Here is a 19874-nt window from a genome sequence, read left to right as displayed (position 1 = left end):
GTATTGGATTGGTATCAATCTCAATCGATACTAATTTGGATCAGTAATCTCAATGGTGCATCTCCCATTAGGATTGTGACACATGGTATTAGGGATTTAAAAAAAAAAAACATTCAATACGCGATTGGAACATATGATACCGATATAGATATAAAATTGATAAAAATATTGGATTAGCAATGCAAATACCTAATTGGAAGATATGGGCCCTTGTTTATTTTGTTTTGTTAAAAAAGTGGTTTGATTCAAACCATATTTGAACCTATTAGTTTAAAAAAAAAGTGTAATAGGGTTACAGGTGAAAATGAGGGGTAATATGGGTATTTAAAAAGAGCAGGGGAGAAAGATGTAAAAATAAAAAAACAAGGGAGTATCAGAGAAAAAGTAAAAAGTAAGAAAATTTTAATAAATATAGACCAAATGTAAGGGAGTAATAGTAAATTCCCCTAAATAGAATCTATATATAGGGAAAATGAGTGATATTTTTAGAAAAATATAAGAACAAGTTGATATTTTGCCAAAGGATATTTTTTCTTTTAATTGAATCATACACGAATACACGAATATACGATTTTGATTTTCGATTGTCTTTGATTTCAATCAAATACGATATTAGTTTATTTTGATTTAGTCTCCTTCATTCCTAATTGAAACCGAATGAACTGACGCTTTGACACCCCACTGAGGGTTAAGCTCTTGGCTGTTCATGCTCTTCTCCTCACAATAAAATCATCTTCTAAAACAAAAAATAAAAATCTTAGATAAGATAGAGCAACAGATGTGTAGCCTATACTTTCCTGATGAGGTGTGACTCTGTGAGTAGCTCCACGGGCCACCCCAGCCTAGCTCTGCGCCTCTTCGTGCCAGCTGCCTCCGCCACTAGAGAAATATCACACTCGCGTCTTCTCTTGCTTCCAAAGCTTACAGTTGTTAGTTCTTCCTTTTCTTAAAAAAGCTCCATTGCAGTAGAGAAGAGACATGTGGCTCATTTCGAAGATTGGTTTTCATATGAAGCGTTAAAAGGGGCGTCTCTGGTGGAGTGGTGGAAGAAACAGAGATGGTTGGCGTAAGCGACGTAGTCTTCGTGGAAGACGACGACACATTATTCTCTGGTGGAAAAAGCGGAGGCCGACGCTCTCTCAGGCAAGCGTAGGGATAGAAAGATGGACGGAAAACCCGCAGCCATAGCCTTCAAGAAAAGAGAAAAAGGAGATTACGTTGACGCTCTTAAGGGCAGCAAGGGTCTCGATTGCCAGCAGCAAGTGTCACAAGGGACTGCACAGCCGTCCATAGCCGGAAACGCTGTACTCGCAGGTGGCGCAGCTGGTGGCAGCGGAAGCGGCAGTGACAGCGACAGCAGACCCTGCTTCAAATGCGGCAAATTGGGTCACTGGGCTCGCGATTGTGATGCCCTAGGCAGAGGTGGTGGTGGAGCAGAGCGTGATAGCAGTGATCCATCTGTGGTGGAGAAGCCGTGTCCATGTGGATTGGGCACTTGTTTGGTTCTCACTGCAAACACAGAGAAAAATCGTGGTCGCAAATTCTACAAATGTCCCGTTCGAGAGGTATATCAGTTCTTTCGCTTTTCCCCCTCTTTTTCTTTCAAATATAAAAATGCGTTCACCGAAATTGAAGAAGGCGTTTTGTCTATTTGACCAGTGTGTGGTTAGATTTTCTTGTTATTTGTGGTTTAGATTTCTATTTGATTCAATAAATGGTTGCCCAGCTATCCCATATGTATTCAAAGTATCGAAATCAAATAGGCAAATGGCGGGAATAACTTCACTGGATTGAACTTATTTAATTGAGGAATGGTTACTTGGGGCGTTTGATTTTGTTTCCAGAAACGGTTTTTCTGTTTTTCTGTGTTCAGAAACAGTAAAACACCCAAAAAACTGTTTGATTTTTCTATTTCGTTTCACTTGTTTTTTTAAACAAAAATAGAAATTTATGCCTATTTCTGTGTCTGGAAACAGGAATGGAGAAACAAGTGAGACTTGGGGCCCGTTTGATAACGTTTCTGCCGTTTTTGTTTCAAGAAACGGTAGAAACATAAATTTCCGTTTCTAGAAACAGAAACGGAATTGAAGGTGTTTGATAAGTCATGTTTTTAGAAGTCGATGGTAACTAGTGAAAGAATTACCACAAGTTGTTTCTAGAAACGGTGAAACAAGTTGAACTTGTTTCGCCTGGGTCGTTTCTTGAACCATAAATAAGTAAAAATTTCTATTTCTATTTCTAAAAATAAGTGAAACGAAACAGTTTTATCAAACGCTTTTTGCTCCGTTTCTGCTGTTTCTGGAAACAAAAACGGCAGAAACGCGTTTCTTGAAATGTTATCAAACGGGCCCTTGTTTTTTTGTTTATTGAAACAATTGGGAGAGAAAAATTGTTAAAATACTGATGCTTTATTCGACGACCCAACCCATTGAAACTTCTCATTCAAAATTTTGGCTCTTCCCTGTTTACCCAGAAGCGGCTGCTCTCAACACAAATCAGACATGGCATCTGAGAAACTACCGATCAGTGCGTAGAAGCTCAATGAAGAGCCGTCGGCATAAGAGGACGTTGCACGGTGGAGGAGGTGGCATTGGTTGTATCGGAAATGGACGATCCTTCACTTCCAGTGATGATGTTCAAAGCTTGGTTTCTGGGTGTTACTTCTTGTGTTATGATTATGATCCTTTGTCGGCATCAACAGATCGGCTGTAGCCCCTGATCCATCTACCATATGGTTTAATTAAAAAAAAAAAAAAAAAAAAAAAAACACTTAAAAACTTGTAGAAATTGGTGGCGGTGTTAGGTGTTTTTAGTCGCTGGTTTTGGCCATTGATAGTAGCCATATGACCAGCAAAATCTATTCGTCCTTCGCCCGCATCAACAGATCGGTTGTAATCCCTGATTCATCTCGCATATGGTTTAATCTTAAATATAAAAAAAAAAAAAAAAAAAAAAAAAAAAAAAAAACCCTTAAAACTTGCAGAAATCAGTGGCGGTGTTAGGTGTTTTCAGTCGCCGGTTTTGGCCATCAATAATAGCCATATGATAGGCAAAATCTGTTCGTCCTTCGTTGGGATTCAGACACATCGGCAGAAGCATTACTGACCGCTGCCAAGGGTGGCTCTGGTCCTTCAAATCGATGCGCTTTCATAGGTTTCGGCCATATGTTTTGTGGTCGGAATTTTGACTTTCTGATCTGTTGAAGGGGGCCGGTAAAATCCTAGCATAGCAGACCCAATAGAGAATTTCAGGTTTTAGGGAGAAGCTTCAGCTTGAATCCAGGACCCTTCACTATGAAGGAGCATGTGATCATTACTATTTTTGCTAACTGTGGGGTGGCTTATGGAGGTGGAGATGCCCACTCTATCGGTGCCATTACGGTTATGAAGGTTTACTACAAACAGGGCTTGAGTTTCATTTGTCTCTTTTCCTTGTACTGGTTTGGACTTTGGATTGAAGGGTTGGACCGCTGGATAATGAGATTTGAAATTGTACAGGTAAATTGTATCTTTTAACTCTCTCTTCTTAATCAATCTTTGCGGACATCATTTCCGGAAACAGATTTATCGAACACTTTTTTCAATTCCAAAAACTGATTCTTAGAACAGAAATGAAGAAATTTGTTTATGTTGTTTCTAGACACAGAAACAGCGGAAACAAAATCAAACGGGGCCTTAATACATTCTCCCCGTATTTCTTACATTGGTTGGCCTCTTTTTACTCTTTTTACTCCTGGGTTTCATGTTCCATTTGTGTTTCACTTCTTTTGAGTATGGAAATTGAAGAATCAACTGGTGTATGTTATCTATTCGTTTTTGGGTACAAAATTGGTGTATTGTACTTGTTTGTGATTCATTATTATATCAATAAAGTGACAAGCACAAATGTATGGTGAGAGATGATCCGAGATCTGGTGTGCTGTGTTATTCCTTTTCATCTTCCATTTTCTTTTAATAGAGAACCAACTGAACAATTTGCCATGTTTTGAAAAAGCTGAAGTTAAAGTATTTTATTTGTATGGTTTGCTGTCTTCTAGTCATTTGAGTGATTGTTATTTTATATCACATCAAAGGGGACACTCTATGTGTGCTTCATATATTTTTCTCTATTTCCTTCATCCATCATTATGGCTTAGCTGAGCAGTTCTGTTTAGAAATTGCAATGCTCTCTTTGCTTTGGCAAATAGGAAGCATATTTCCATTTCCCCGCTTTTTTTAGAGGGTTCCCATGACCATGGTTCGATATCTTGCTTCGTTTCGGTGTTTCGATGGGTTCAGAATCACCAACTCGCTGAGATCTCGGCAAGTTGGTGTATTTTTTTTTTCCTCGGTTGACCGTTTCAATGGTCAAACGGCCATATTTTGATATGAAACTTGGTGGGTAGTTTGTTTTAAGGTTAATCAACATGCTTAGAACATAAATTTACAAAAATATTAGAACATGACATTGTTTTAGAGTTACACCCTTGTTTGGCAGCAACCGTCGAACTGTTCTGGAGATTTTACTTGCTTTATTGCTAGAACAAGATATAATATGATACTAAAACAAATAAATAATGCATCTAAGCCATGAGCAAAACATACATCAACATTAATTAACTAATATGTAGAGTACTAGAGTAATATACTATGTAACTCCTTAATTCACAAGTCCTAACTAAAGTCATCCACTTAACATATTAGTTACACAGTAGTACAACAATAATCATAATGACTAGTATTTACTGGAAAGAACTGTAGTGGCCTGGCTGGATTCCACGCCCAATACAATGGATTCGACGTGCATTTTCCTTTGACTGCACCACAAATGCATGCCACGTCATAGTCTGAGAGAAGAATCAAACGTAGTCATCCACAACTACCAAAAAGACTGAGTCATCTACATACTGAAGGTTACCTATCCGAGGGTATGTATCACCACCATAGTATGAAGAAGAAGAACCCGTCATTGAGTTACTGTCAATTGATGGTTCTAGCAACATGTACGGGTTGGCTGGGTATGAGAATAAACTGTTCAGCCACCACCATGTGACTGGGTCTGGGAGCTATAGTCAGTACTAGGAATGGATGAACCAGATGTATGTCCCATCCCAGTGAATTGATCATAAGGTCCATGATACTCCGACTAGGTGTTCTCTCCAGTAAATGATGGGGCACGCCATTGCCCACTTCCTCTACTCTCACTGTGAGGATGACTATCCCCTCCACTCAAACTCATTTCGCTAATAGATGTAGATAAACTATCAACGTCCATACAATCTTGCTACCCATCTCCACCGAATCGGCGACGAGGCCCTTTTGTGTAACCTGAACTCCTCCCTCCATCTGATAGAAGTGCATCGTGATCAGTATCTTGTGTGGCATACTCAAACTGACTCTCTCCAGTGAATCGTATTAGATTCGGCTAAGGCTCTGGCTCGGCTTGTTCATACTGCTCTCGAACTCCTTCAAATCTATCACCACCACCACCATCATCACCGTCATCACCATTATCACTGTCATCACCATCATCTCCATCACCATCACCATCACCATCACCACGACCACCACCGCCACCACCACCATCCTCATCACTATGTGGTGTACCATCATGTGTTTATGTCTGTCTGTGTCTGAGTCTGAGTTTGGGTGTGGGTACGACCAGCTGATGAAATGGACCAATCATCATTTCCATCTGATTCATCTTTACCAGGTGCAGGCTTGAATGGTCGGGGGGGACTGTGAATGTCTCATTCCCTCTGTAGCCATATAATCATTAACATCGACCGCCATCTCTTGCACTACATAAGGGTCCGGCCTACCTCCCGGCTGATCCATCAACGGTTTGCCTCTATCCCTTACCCAGTCTACTAGAGGATCCTCTTCATCTGAGTCAATTTGGACAACATCATGTTAAGTTTGTCTCGAATTCTTGACCCGTTTTGAAGATTGACCTGCTCCGACATATTTTGGTGGTGACCCGAATGGGAAGTTTTCTGAGATCTGTGATGGAAGCAGAGGGGTTAGGACAATCGGCCCAAGCCCGGAGCCCATCATTGATCTCGTATGAGGGTGGGGCATAGCCCCCGCGGTATGGTTTGACCAGATCGACCTCGACCCGATGGGTCAACTTGCGACTTGGAGTATATATATAATGTTATAATGTACTGTTGCTTGTTGAAAAAGTCATTGTATTTTGGGGGTTTTTCGAGCTAGGGTTTCAGGGTGAGTTTTCTCGCCGTCGCTTGGGTGTAATCTCTCTTTTGTATAGTGAAACATCTTCTTCTTCGCCCGATGGCGTAGCACACCACCCTGGTGTGTGAACCTTGTTAAATTTTTGTGTCGTGCGGATCTATTCTCTTTATTTTTCGTATTTCTTGGTGTTTGATCTAACACATCAGCTAGCTTGATTTGGCCCCTATAATTCTCCATACGCATGCTTATGTGCTGCATCCTTAGTCTCATATTATAGTGCACATACACCAAGTCAGAGAGACTTTGTGAACCTAATCTATTCTGCCGTTTCGAGTGGATGAGTGAAAATGTATTCCAAATTCTTTCACAACTAGATGCAAAACATGTCTGGTAGAGTACTTTGATGGCAATCTTCCTCAATTCTGGTGCCGAACGAGAGAAGAGAAAATTCAGAAAAGGGAGAGGGAGGGAGGTCACGGCAGCCAATATTCAGCCGAGCAAAATTCAATTTCAAAACTTCAATTCTTCAAATCTGAGTTCTTCTCCATTACATGGCTATTTAAAGAAAATAATGACATGACATTGGAAGCTAATTAAAAATGGAAACTAATCCTAAATAGCGACTAAAATAAAAATCTCACCCAAATAAAAATACTACCAACTAATTCTAAGATTGAAAAAGGAAAGCAAATCATAAGAAATTCTTCTAAACCGCCCAACTGCATCGATGGATTTAGAAGGGATCTCTTTGATTTAGGGTTCTTTATTTACTTTCCTTTATTGGTTAGAAATTAGATTGGCAGCCTTTTATTTAGATTTGATTTTTATTTAATTGCTATATAGGCTAGTTTCCATTTTTACTTAGTTACCAATTTATGCTTTGATTTTCATTTTTATAGCTTTGTAATACACTAGTGAAACTCAGATTTTTTGAAGAATTGAATTTTGGAATGGATGGTATGGCTGCCGTGAAGCTTGTTCTCCCTCTCTGAGGTTCTCTTCTCTGATCTTCTTTTTCCCATTCTTACTTCCTATTATCTTTTCTTCTTCTTCATTATTTTTTTTTTTGGGTTTTCTTTCAATATATTGTTCTGGGTGATACTACCAGAACTGAGAGAAGTCTTTGCGGAGGTCTTATTTCCACTCGATTGACCTTGAAGTTTGGTTGAGAGTAGGTCTCTTATAGGCAATCAGAATCCTGGAGTTTATCCCCTAAGCCATCCTCTATTGAGAGCAGGTCAACCAGTTACAGGTTCTGGTTCTCCCATTACCGCTAGATCTGAATCGCAGGGGCTACCGTTCTTCGTTTGCTTGTTGATTGAGGTACCTATCTGCTGGAATCAAGAGGCCACAGGGTTGGCTGCCTTCGTTTGGAAGTTCAGGCCAAACCGAGGCCTATTGAAGGAGTTCCATCGATCTGAAGCCTCTCCTTACCGCTGGTTTTGCTTCCTAATGTGACCTAAGGTAGAAGATGATTTTTTTTCTTTTATTCTTAAGTGACCTAGTTTGTTTTATTTACAATTAACCCCTCCTTTCTTAAACTTGTGTTCTAATATTTCCCTCATTCGTTTACTAATTCCAGAATACCCCTCTTTTAATTTATATTCCGGTTTGACCCTATTAGTTATTTTATACTCTTTTAAGTGCTTGAGTGTTCATGAATTTACAAGATTGCCCCTCAACCATTACTTTGAGATATTTTATCATTATTATGGGCCCATAAGCGATCCGATTTCAGTCCATTGGAACCCAGATCGACATCAAGTGGTATCAGAGCAAATTTTCTAATCATGACAGGTCACATCACCAATGCCGAGTTACAAAAATTGTATCGTGAGTTAGCTAAGGGTCAAGGGGTACTGCGTGAGAATCAACAGAATACTAATGCTAGGCTTGAGAGGACTGAAGCCAAATTTGACAAGTTTATGGAAGAGATGACTGTCTTTATGAAGAGGTTCGACAAGCGAGCTGAAGAAGGATCCTCTACACTACCTCCTCAGTTCAATACTTTATGGATCGAAGATACACCTCAGAGGCAGCAACTTAATCCAGTTGTCCCCCAGGATGTTACACGACAATTTTCTGACGGAGATTATGGCATCAAAATTGAAGTTTCAAAGTTCACTGGTGAAAAGGGACCTGAAGAATTCCTTGACTGGCTTACCAAAGTTAAGAGGGTTTTTGCATATAAATTTCTTCCGGATGAGAAGTGTGAACTCATCCTCACCAAATATATTGGGTATGCATGTTCATGATGGGATGATGTATTGTATGCAAGGTTTGTTAGAAGACTTGAACTCAATACCAATTGGGAGGTCATGAAGTAGATCCTAATTAAAAGTTTGTTCCTCTTAATTATGAGAAGGTAATGTTCCATAAATTGCATAACTTGCAACAAGGGAACAAGGATGTGGATACCTACACTCTCGAATTCCACAAACTGTTTTCAAGGTGTTGACTTTAAGAAACAGACTAGCAACGGGTGATGCGATATATCAGCGGGCTAAGTACTGAGATCTGACTTGAATTGGCTAACGTCGATTTTAGGTCCGTTGATGTGGCAGTAGCTCATGCCAAGACAGCTGAAGAGAAGTCCATTTATTGGAAGAGTATGTTCAAAACTCCTTCAGTTTATAGACCACCATGTATGGACATGGTTTAAAGTATCTCCGATACCGATACGATACCCTCCGATACGTATCTTAAATTTAGCCGACAGATACGATACGATACATGGAATTTTTAAAATCCTTTCGTATCGATATATATCATACGATACATACCGATATGCACCAATACACTATCGATACGTACTGATACTTTATGAAAAATATAAAATCGAGGTGAAATATACGTTTCGGTATGTATTGGTAAGTATTTGTATGTATCGATCGGTACGTATCGATGAGTATCAGTACGTATCGGTGAGTATCGGTATGTATCGATCAGTACGTATTGGTATGTATCAGTGAGTATTGGTAAGTACCGATACAGTGCGCTATGGTCATATAATGGCCAAGATGGATATTTTTTCAAAAAACACGATTTTTTGAGGGGTTTTTGTTCTAAAGTTGCTGCCAGTTATATTTCTCTCTAACTAAAGTGGAAATCAAGGTTGGGAACAAGGATTTTACATTTATGGAATAACTACAAACCTTGAATTCTTAGTGCAATACTCTCAGTTTAGTGTTTATGCATAATACATGTTATCAATAGCTTTTTTTAACAAATTTTTTTATGCAAAAGTGTTTAAAAAGGTGTTTCATAACCATTCATGCTTGTATCTTAGCGTATCTCCGATACAATACGATACCCTCCTATACGTATCTTAATTTTGGTCGACCGATACAGCGACTGATACCGATACTTTAATCCTTGTGTATGGAGGAAAGAAGCCTGAAGCTCGTAGAGTTAAAGAAAAAAGGTCAAAGTTCAATAAGGACAGTGATGGGTTGAAGAACATCAGATGCCATAGTTGTGGCGAGAAGGGTCGCTACTCCGATAAGTGTCCCAATAGGACTCGTTCTATAAATGCAACGGAGAAGAAATTAATTGAGAAAAGTGATGATGAATATGCTTTATATCCCTATCCCCTTGAGGAAGATGATATTGATGATGATGATGATGAAGATGTAGAATCCCATTCCGCTAGTCTTTCATCATTTTCAAACAGACTAGTTGACAAGGCCCCTCTTTAGTCAGAAGGGTACTCTCCTACAGAGTTCTGATCCTAATGAAGTCCATACAGTTATTGATACCAGGGTAGAAGTAAACTTTATATCTGCTAAATTTGTTCGAGCTCACAACCTTTCACAGAAGCAGCTTTTCAAGAAGATTCACATGCAAGGTTTTGGTCCCACAGTTCGAGAAGATGCCACTATAGTTGTTCGAGTACACTTATAATTTGGGCCATTACAGTACCATGTAACTTGCTTGGTCACCCCATTGGTGCACTGTGACATTCTTCTTGGGCGACCTTGACAGTGGACATGGTATCCTCTATGATGGTGCATGGAACACCATCAACGTGAAGCAAGGAGGTCATATGTATTTAATGAGGCCACATGCATTATCAGACATGCCACGTCGTGGACTAACTCATGCTCCAGTGACACTTCAGCCTACGCTCCCTCGTGGAATTGTGTTTTTGTCATCTGCTTTGAGATACGTGCCACATCATTGATGATCGACTTACAAGGGTATCTTGGGAGTAAGACCTGACTCGACGGAGTTGAGTTCTTTCAAGATTGGGAGAGTTGATGCAGTTGGGTGATGGGTTTAAAAGAATTTCTTATGATTTGTTTTCCTTTTTCAATCTTAGAATTAGTTGGTAGTATTTTTATTTGGGTGAGATTTTTATTTCAGTTGTTTTTTAGGATTAGTTTCCATTTTTAATTAGCTTCCAATGTTATGTCATTATTTTCTTTAAATAGCCATGTAATGGAGAAGAACTCAGATTTGAAGAATTGAAGTTTTGAAATTGAATTTTGCTTGGCTGAATATTGGCTGCCGTGACCTCCATCCCTCTCCCTTTTTTGAATTTTCTCTTCTCTCTTCTTTTTTTCTTTTCTTTTCTTATTTTCTTCTTTTTCTTCTTGCTGAGTCTCTCTTTCAGCCTCTGTTCTGGGCAGCAGTTGCAACACCTTGGAGATCTATCGATCTCCTTCGTATCATCTTCTTTCTTCACCAACTTTTGGGGGTTAGATCACCATTGAAGGGCGACCCTAAGCCTTGAATGTCAAACCTGAAAGTGACCTCTCCTGTGAACAAACGACACCTACAACTCAGGTTACCCAAAGTTACCGCCTTAATCTGAGTTGCAGGCACTACAACTCCTGTTTACTTGCTGCGTTGAAGTATTTTTCAGCTGAAATTAAGAGGCCCGTTAGTGTTCAAGCTCCATCGAAGATTTTGGGCTGAATTGATCTTGCATGAGGGAGTATTGTTGATCGAACTCATCCCCTCTTCCACTGGTTCCATCGTATGTAAGTAACCCCTTTTCCAAGGTTGAAGATGACCCAGCTTCTCCTTATTCTAATTAGTTAATGTCTTTACCCCACCATTCATATTGCCCTTGCTTTTCTTAGTATTTATACATTGCCATTAAGTTTTGTCTATTCCAAGGTTACTCCTCTCAACCTCATACGTTACTTCCCCCCCTTTGCTGGAACTCAGTTTTGTCTTTTTGTCTTTGTCTTTAGCCTTTTTTTTTTTTGTTAAAGTCTCTCTTTTGTTTTCATTCTCATAACATTGCCCTTCTCTTTTCTCATTATTCTTGCTGCCCTTACATTTCCGTCTCATCCTAATTTTTCTATAATTAATAAATCTAATTCCTGTTATGTCCTCCTTTAGCTACCAAGTAATACCATAGAACTTGTGGTTATTTACAACTCTGCCACTCTCTTTGTAACTTCTGTTTAATTACAATACTACCACTGCACCTTGGTTATTGAGTTCTCTTATTTCTGTGGGCTTTCAAGCGATCCGATTCCAGCTTTGGAACCCGGATCGGCATCAAGTGGAATAAAAATCTCACCCAAATAAATATACTACCAACTAATTCTAAGATTGAAGAAGGAAAGCAAATCATAAGAAATTCTTTTAAACCAATCGCCCAACTGCATCATTTGGGGTTTAAATAGAATGCTGAAATTTGACAAAACATGTTATTGTCAATGTTAGCATTTATGCATTTTTATATCACATAAAAAAATGTCTTCAGCTTTGCTTACCAGCCTTATGCAATGGATGCTTGAGCTGGCGCTCCCAACGTTCTTCTATTATTTTCAGAAATTTCTTACTTCCACGTGGGTTGGCAGCATAGACATGTTTTTTCATCATTGACATAGCAACATACAAGCTTGGCAAGGTGGGTTTGAAATCTGAATCCACCATTTTCAACACGCCAACAATTGGTGCCAAGATTTTCACTACTTTACCCAATTGTGTCCAAAACTCCTCTGATGAAATAGTTGCTTGTGCCTTCCTACCACCAAATGATCTTCCTTCCACCCAAATCACTTCTTAGATGCGAACATGGATCGAAGACCAACTTTCTTGGACTCAAAACTCTGTAGTGCAACATAGATGGTAGCAAATCTTCTGAGATCGGGCCTGACCATAGTTTTTAAGGCGCTGCTAAGGCGACTTAGCGCTGATGCGGTCTAGAGATGGTAAGGCAGTGCTCCGCCTTACGTGAAGTGGCACTTTATGGATTTTTTTTTTTTAAACACATTTTAAAATTACTTGATGAAGATTCCAAATATAGATTTTTTATTGGTAGGTGTATGATTTTGTTAACACTTGAGATGTATGAGATCAGCTTTACTGCACCAAAAATAATCAAAACAAACAAAACAAAAACACGATTTACAAACAGGGTTTGATTTTGTCAAGGGTTTTAAGAAAGGGCTTTGAGAAGGAATCAAGGAACAAGGAAGAACCACTGATCCAGGCGACCGTTTTGCTCCGGCAGCGGTGAGCTTCATTCTTCTTTGAAAGGAGTAGAAATATGGTGGATGACCTTAGGGCTTAGGCACTCATTTGGACTTCATAGAGGTAAGTATAATAAATACTTGTATTTTTTATGTCTTCTTTTCTTTATATTTATAATTTTGTTTCATATTTTTGTATTTATATTATATGTTAATATGATTAATGATTGATGATTGATGAAGATGAACTTAGTTTATTCACTTTATTGATTTGTTTTCTTGATGAATATCTTACATTGATATGAATATGAATCTTTAATATTTATTTAACATATGAGTAATAGGATTCAACTAGGATTTGAGCCAAATAGATTGGTTTTATAAAAAAATTACACAGGAACGTTTTAGTCAATAAGGCGATGCTTTATGCTCGTCTTATAGCTAAGGCGCTCCGAAAGACCCTTAAACGCCTCCATCGCCTTACTGCCTTAAAAACTATGGGCCTGACCGAGGCCCCCCTGTACTTCTCCCTTAATAAGTTCAATGAAAACCCATGATTATAGACAAATGTGCTCACTTGCCTTGCCCTATCAACCATAGTCTTCACAATTTTCAGTTTCCCTGTGTCCTTCAATATCAAGTCAATGCAATGTGCTGCATAAGGAGTCCAAAAGAGTTGAAATCTGCTGTTCATCATCTTTTGACCTGCCTTCTTGTAGTTGCTTCCGTTGTCCATCACAATCTGAACAACATTCTGTATCCTAACTTCTTCCACAACCTCCTTCAAAAGCTTGTAAATGTATTTTGCATCTTTCTTTCCTTGGATGCATCAACAAACTTTAGGAAAATGGTTCTACCATCACAATAAACCATAAAATTGATGATGGACTTTCTCGTGAGTCATGTCCAACCATCACACATTATGGTTACCTCATAGCTCTTCCACAAAACCTTTAACTCATCTATATATGATTTCAATTCTCTTCTCCTAAGGCAAATACACATTCATCACCTTATATGCAGTGGGCCCTTTTATCCCTGGACCGGCCTCAGCAACAACATCAAACATCAACTGGTAATAAGGACCTGTAGTGTTGTTTTTCGGGATGCTATGAAATAACATACACTTAGACACAACTTCCCCAACATAAGCCTTCATGTTAGTCCACATCCCCTTTATCTTACGTTGTTTACTGCTCTTTTTCTTATACGCACGGGGATCGTGTTGTAGAATGGGGTTCACACGAGATAGTACCACTGGAGGTGAAGGTGGAGGTGGGGCTTCCCTTGTACTCTGTGATCCCTAAATAGACGAGGACGCTGTGAAGATCCACTACCCCCTGCTCTAGATGGACCAGTTCCTCTACTTTGTCTACGTCTTTCCTCCTCCTCACGAAGACTTTGTCTGCTCAATGCTTGCCCCTGTCGCCAATTTCTAGCCTCTTAGTTTTTATATCATCAGGAACATAAATAGGGTCATCACTGTCATCATCACTATCATCATTATAACGATGCACGGGAGCATATAGTGCCTCCTCAAACTCAATCCTCGCCTTTTCCTTCGTTGCTTTCCTTTTATTCTCTCCCTTCATGTTTTCAGCTATGACCTTAGCAATATGATCAGGCATTTCCCTGCATTTAGCCACATCTGGGGAGTTTCCAACCAAATGTTGCTCAAGTCTTGTGACCCCATCACCCATAAACTTCTTGTGACAGTAGTTACACGAAGTTTTTCTCTTATCTCCATCAATAGGCACTCCGTGTTTCTATGCAATCTCCCCACTATCACAACTGCTATCACGTCTCCCACCTCCTCTCCCTCTTCTCCCTCTTCTCCCTCCTTCCTCGTCACATCCTCTATTAACCATTTTATATCACCCCAGAGCTGATACATAGAAAAAAGAATATCATTATTAAGTAGCAAATATATGGTAGTTACTTATATTTTTTCTTACATAAAATGATTTTTTAATCAATTTTAAAAAATATTTTAATGGTATAATACAACAAAATCAAATATGGTATAACATAACAAGCATCATGTACACTTTAAAATACTTTAATATTAATCTCTTATGTTTTTTTTATTTTTTTAAATCAAAACAGAATATTTTTCTCTATTTTAAAATTATTTTTCAATTATTAATCTATTTTTCACATTTTTGAAAGTTAAAATAAATAGTTACTGGTTGGAAAAAAATTTCACTTCGATAGAGTTGTAGAACAGCCATTGGTGAGTGACATATATATAGTTGACATCCATCAAAGCAATATTTATCATAAAAAGTAACAATTTATGTTAATGAAAAATGCATTTTTAAGCTAGAAAAAAAAAATTTTATGTACTAAAAAAAAAAAAAACGACTCTATGAGGTCATAGATCGGCCTCTAGTGTCTAACATATAAAAAATCTAGAAGAATCCAACATGTATTCATGTACTATTTAAAAAAAAAAAAGGAGGTTTTGGGAAAAGAACTTTACCTTTCCTAAGCTTGGAATATGTAGATCTTGTTGTCTGAGTGATTCAGAAGTCAAAATGTGTGATGATATGGCTAATTAGAGGCTTGTTGGAGTGATTTGTGTTCAAAATGTGCAAATGGAACCGAGACCAGCGAGATAGGTGCACCGAAATACAGTATTTATAAGGCATGGAAGGTAACATTTCGGTATCTCGCCGAGACGATATCGAATCTCGGCCGAGATACCGAAATATCGGCCGAAACATTGCACTAATAGTATTTCGTATGTAATCTTATCTCGACAAAAAAAAAGGAAAAAAACCGAAATTACTGAGATCTTGGCGAGATTTCAAACCATGCCCATGACCCAGTGTGGGGGAGGAATCTACTCGCCACACCAATGGCTCCAATGGCTTTGCAGAGAATAGTATCATTCATATCTGGCTTGCATGCGACAGAACAAGGGAGATTCCGAGAATGTGTGGGCCCCACATCTCATTTTGTGAGAGAGTGCATGATGGAATTTAGGGTTGTGTGTGTGTGTGTTTTCTTACTAATGTCTGTTGTATACTAAAAAAATGGGAAAAAGATCCCCACTTATTTTTTTTTTTTTTGTTTGAAAGAAGATCCGCACTTCGGTTAGTAGGAAAGTGCTCGCACACAATTACCCATGGACTCACTGTCTTCAATCAATATGTGGGTCTCCTACTGAACGAATTTGTCTCCCTGATCTTACCGCTCTCATTAGTGCAGTTTTTGTCAGAAATAAATTTTTTTTTTTTCCACTTCCATTTTACATTAAAACAGTGGACCTTAATGATTAAATAATGGTGCAGGAAAATGGAGGGTGTCGTTTTTTTGAGTGGTGTGACAACTCCTTGAAAACTCCGGTTTCCAATGGAGCTCAAATTAAGCCGACAAATTCTTCATTCCGAGATGTTTAATGTCCATGTGGTGCAGGCCATTGCTCCATTTTGACACCCAAGACAGAAAAACACATGGGGCAGCAGTTCTACCGATGCCCTTCCAACCAGGTATTTATTTATTTATTTTTTGTGTGTGCGTGTGTTTGTGCGCATTGTGTTCATATTAGAACAAAAATATACCCTTGGGTGACCATTTCATTTTCTTGGTACCTCAGAACCAAGGAAGAACTGGATTGCATTCTACATGTGTCTCATGTTATAACAAAAATATACCCTTGGGTGACCATGTTCATTTCCTTGGTCCCTCAGAACTAAGGAGGGACTGGATTGCATTCTATATGTAATTATATAGTATTTTTTGCCACTGATTATATATTATGTTAGGGATGCTTCTTTTAAAGTTGTTTAAGTATGTCTCCATTGTCTAGCTCAGCAGTTCTTTTAACCAATGCTCTAACTTGGATGTTGGATAGCCTTTCTCCTGTCGATAATCTGACATGCATATTTTTGTGGTTGCTGACATTTTACATGGAAAGTGCCAAGATGCCAATGTATGTGTATTTAACTGCTTGTTGCTTGCTGCTTGAGCGAGCCTTGATTTGATCCCCAAATCCCTAACCATCTATCTTAGCAAATTTGATGAAGCTTGTGGATTAAACTTTCAGCTTGCTTTCTATTTTTCCTTCATTGTAATTCATGTCCCCCTTGTAGGGATTGATGGAACATGTTACTTTGCCTTGTATGTGTGCACTTAACCTAACATGTTACTAGGACACTTCCACCCTTTGGGTTTTGCTTTTCTGACTGTCAAGAACCACTTGGGCCCTCCTGTTTGGGCTCTTCGTGGTGTGACCTATAGAGCATACTACTATTTGACATTGTTTATATAGGTTTAATTATTTTTTGTTTCATTTCAATTGTTCATGTTAGCTTCATTGTTTGATGCGTAAGCTAACATTTAACCCTTGACTTCAAGGTTACTGGTTACCATGTCAAACAATTAAACTTTGGGTTCAAGGCCAATTAAAATGTATTATCATGTTACTGATTGAAAGATGACTGTAGACAGAGTGGACTGGTGTGACATGATTCATATAGCTGACCCCATTTATTTGGATTGGGTCTTGGAAATGATATTGATGGATGAGGATGATAGTTCTAGTACAGCTCTCCATGCAGTCGCTTTGATCCTTGCCTCCAGCTACACAAGTCAAAGCATTGCAAAAATCTTTTTGGAAATTTTTTTCTCATATGATGGGAGCTTCTAAAGTTTCATGCTATTTCTTTGCTTGTGATAAATACATGAAGTAGGTTTACATCTTTCCTTGCACTGTGTAGGGTTGTGGTTTCTTTAAATGGTGTAGCGAACACACTCCGGCAGCTAGTCTGCCAATGAGTTCCTCACAGGTTTATGGTAGTTCAAACGATACAAGCAGCACAAGCCATTATGGAAGGAGCAGTTTCTCCTGTTTCAGATGTGAGCTGGAAGGCCATTGGGCTAGAGACTGCCCCAAGCCTTCATCTGATTCTTCTACCCAGGTGGGAGGAAGGTCTGGTTCATCAGGCACTTGTTATAAGTGTAGTAAGCCTGGGCACTGGGCTAGGGACTGCCCTGGTTAAGAATTCGAAAGTCCGTCGTGTGAAATAGAGCTTCTGATTGTATAAAAGTTGTGGTTGTAAATAGGAAGGCTTTACAGTGCTGATCCTTTGCTTTTCGTTTATTGCTAATAACAGTGCTGATTTTGGTATCCTCACGTTGTGTGTTTTTTTCTTTATCATTTCATGTGCTTTGATATTGAACATAGCAGCACTAATCAATCTAAACTAAATTCGGTACGATTACTGATGGTTCTTTGGGCATTCATTGACTTAGTTGCTTTCTATGTGCCTGAAAATCACAAGTAAATGTACTTCTGTTATGTGGGAAAGCAAATTGTACTGTAAAATTAAAATGTACATTGTTTTATAATTTGAAAAATTTTCATGAGGAAATATGTTACAGGGGACCATCAAATTTCTGGAAATGCTTTGGTATGTTTTACCCCGAATTTGTCTGTAAAATGTTTCCTGTTCGTGCTCGACAAACTCCATGGATGTTGTATTCGTAGTCCACACAATCTGAGCTCTCATAGCTCGACACAATCCTGAGCGTCTGCGACAGGAACAACTCTCGGATTGCTGAAAACTACCTTCTCCTTTAGGTAAGAATTTGGAAGCCTGATGAGCTGCTCCATCATCTCCTCTCGCATCTTCTTCTTCTCCCATGCCTCAATTCTCGACTAGAGGCAACGATTACAGAGGCGAAGGCAATTGTGGAGCTTTATCGTCTCTCTCTTGTTTACATGGTAGAGGGTTTATTGAAGCAGGGTGTCCAGAGAAAAGCAACGAACTCTTCTAATGGTTTCACTATTGCTACTTTAAACTTTCATTAATTTTTCCTTCCCCAACCTTCCAAATCTAGTTTCGGTGGGATCTTGAAGGTGGGTATTCTTGGTATAAATGACAGATTCCGGCATTTGATGCAATGGTGCTACTGGTAAGTGACAGGAGCGGGAGCACTGTGAGATGGAATAGCAAAAACCGTATAACCCATTGTGTCGTTAAGTTTTTTTTTTTTTTTTTTTAATGGGATGTTACGATTTCACCTTGTATTGTTTGGTAAGGTTGTACTATTAGGGGATGTTTAGTCCAAGAGCATGTGATGATGCAGACTCCTGCTCAGCTTGGGCCTACGAACAACAGATAGAGGTGGAGGCCAGAGGGGTGCTCTGGCTTCGAGGCTTGGGCGTAGCAGATAGAGATAGAGTAGCAGCCAAATTTTTTCAAGGCATATCAGCATAGATTAACCAAGCATAAGAGAGGCATTTTCGTCTTGTATGTTGAATGAAACTATGGAAACGGAACCAAAAAGAAGAGAGAGAAGGGAAAGAGAGGCAGGGACTAGGGAGTTGAGAGTAGAGTAGCGCAATGTGCAGTCACTGCAGTGGGTGGGAGCGGGTGAGAAAAACACGAAGTAACCACTTCTGCCTGGGAAAATTAGAAGGCTCAAGTTTTGGGTCATGGAATGAAATTGGAACTGCTATTATTCTTGTGTTGGATATCAATTGTGGTTGTCTTTCTATTATCATATATTCTCATCTCGTTTTTTTTCCCCCTTTAAAGATGCAATTTCAGAAAACTTTCCAAAAATATTATCCTAGTTGTTAGAATAAACACAAAAAAAACATGAAGAAAAACAAATTCATACAAAGATGACATAGATTTAACATGATTCACGCATCACCGAAAGATGATTCACTAAGTTGGAGAAAAAGATTACAAGGAAGATCTTTCAAGTAACACAAAGCTAGAAATTACCTAAAAATCATAACTCTGTAAATTTTCAAAACTTTCTTTTTTACTTGTACGACAGGACAATAAAGCAAATAAATATTTTTTCAAGTTGGGTTGGTTCAGCGTGTTGCATCGAGTGGGGTCGCATTGCACCATCACAGACCTCAAAAAAAAAATTTCATCTGAGTTGCCAGCAAAATTGTCTTGAGTGGCGAAATCTTTAGAAGGGGTACAAGAATTTAAAACACGTAACACTAATCCACTCTCTATCTTCCACCTTGTTCTTGTTGTTTCCAATCATAGGCCCATATACTAAAGCTGTCTCTCCAACCCAAATTTCAACAGTGGGTTTTGTAGTTTTAAGGGTTACTGAATCTCTAACTAGTTGGACAAAATATGATAGTTTAGTTAGTATCAGATAACGAAGATTTTAAAGTAAAAGATAATAGTTTCTATATGAAGTATGTGGAGAGCTTGCAAGGAAAGACAGTTGGGTGCACAAGCCCAAACCCCATGGTTGGATGTGTTATTGTTAAGCATGGACGGAT

The 19874-nt window shown here is 38.8% G+C and overlaps 1 pseudogene; it reads left to right on the top strand.

Moving 5' to 3' along the window:
• Window positions 1-625: 625 nt before the first annotated feature.
• LOC122076644 lies at window positions 626-17829 on the top strand (annotated as a pseudogene).
• Window positions 17830-19874: the final 2045 nt, after the last annotated feature.

The sequence above is a fragment of the Macadamia integrifolia genome, chromosome 1 (assembly GCF_013358625.1).
Source record: "Macadamia integrifolia cultivar HAES 741 chromosome 1, SCU_Mint_v3, whole genome shotgun sequence".
In the NCBI taxonomy this organism is placed as follows: Eukaryota; Viridiplantae; Streptophyta; class Magnoliopsida; order Proteales; family Proteaceae; genus Macadamia; species Macadamia integrifolia.
Note: the sequence above shows the minus strand (reverse complement) of the source record. Positions and strands in the feature narration are given on the sequence as shown.